Source organism: Arachis ipaensis, chromosome B4, assembly GCF_059453495.1.
Source record: "Arachis ipaensis isolate K30076 ecotype BB chromosome B4, ASM5945349v1, whole genome shotgun sequence".
NCBI lineage: Eukaryota > Viridiplantae > Streptophyta > Magnoliopsida > Fabales > Fabaceae > Arachis > Arachis ipaensis.
The window spans coordinates 36625475-36626743 of record NC_142439.1 but is presented as its reverse complement, the minus strand read 5'-3'; the positions used below and the strand labels follow the sequence as shown (position 1 = coordinate 36626743).

At 41.4% G+C, this 1269-nt stretch overlaps 1 non-coding gene across 1 annotated transcript; it reads left to right on the top strand.

Annotated features, from left to right (window-relative positions):
- Nucleotides 1-640: 640 nt before the first annotated feature.
- On the top strand, nucleotides 641-748 carry LOC148567196 (small nucleolar RNA R71). Its single transcript, XR_015882664.1, has one exon. It is a non-coding gene; the product is annotated as a small nucleolar RNA R71 (small nucleolar RNA).
- Nucleotides 749-1269: the final 521 nt, after the last annotated feature.

Sequence of the window (1269 nt, the reverse complement as noted above, 5' to 3'; positions counted from 1 at the left end):
GAACCTTGTTTCAGTCATGAAACTTTGAGTGGTTTTAATTAGATCAGAGACTACAGTTGCTAAGTCAGAGTGGCTCTGCTTAGAATTCTCTGTCTATTGCTGAGAAGATGATGGAAAAGGCTTGCTATTGCTAAACCTGTTTCTTCCACCATTATTGTTATTGAAGCCTTGTTGAGGCCTCTGTTGGTCCTTCCATGAGAGATTTAGATGATTTCTCCATGAAGGATTGTAAGGTATTTCCATAGGAATCTCCCATGTAATTCACCTCTTCCATTGCTGGGTTCTCAGGATCATAAGCTTCTTCTTCAAATGAAGCTTCTTTGGTACTGCCTGTTGCTGCTTGCATTCTAGACAGACTCTGAGAAATCATATTGACTTGTTGAGTCAATATTTTGTTCTGAGCCAGTATGGCATTCAGAGTATCAATCTCAAGAACTCCTTTCTTCTGATTTATCCCATTATTCACAAGATTCCTTTCAGAGGTGTACATGAATTGGTTATTTGCAACCATTTCAATGAGTTCCTGAGCTTCTGCAGGTGTCTTCTTCAGATGAAGAGATCCTCCAGCAGAGCTATCCAATGACATCTTGGACAGTTTAGATAGACCATCATAGAAGATACCTATGATGCTCCATTCTGAAAGCATGTCAGAAGGACACCTTCTGATCAATTGCTTGTATCTTTCCCATGCTTCAGAGAGGGATTCACCTTCCTTCTATCTGAAGGTTTGGACTTCCACTCTAAGCTTGCTCAATTTTTGAGGTGGAAAGAACTTTGCCAAGAAGGCATTAACTAGCTTTTCCCAAGAGTTCAGGCTTTCTTTAGGTTGTGAATCCAACCATGTTCTAGCTCTGTCTCTTACAGCAAAAGGAAAAAGCATAAGCTTGTAGACCTCGGGATCAACCCCATTAGTCTTGACAGTATCACAGATTTGCGAGAATTCAGCTAAGAACTGATGAGGATCTTCCAATGGAAGTCCATGAAACTTGCAATTCTGTTGCATTAGAGAAACTAATTGAGGCTTAAGCTCAAAATTGTTTGCTCCAATGGCAGGGATAGAGATGCTTCTCCCATAGAAGTCAGGAGTAGGTGCAGTAAAGTCACCAAGCACCTTCCTTGCATTGTTGGTGTTTTCGGCTGCCATGGCTTCTTCTTGTTTGAAAAGCTCTGTTAGGTCCTCTACAGAGAGTTGTACTTTAGCTTCTCTCAGCTTTCTCTTCAAGGTCCTTTCGGGTTCAGGATCAGCCTCAACCAGAATGTCTTTGTCCT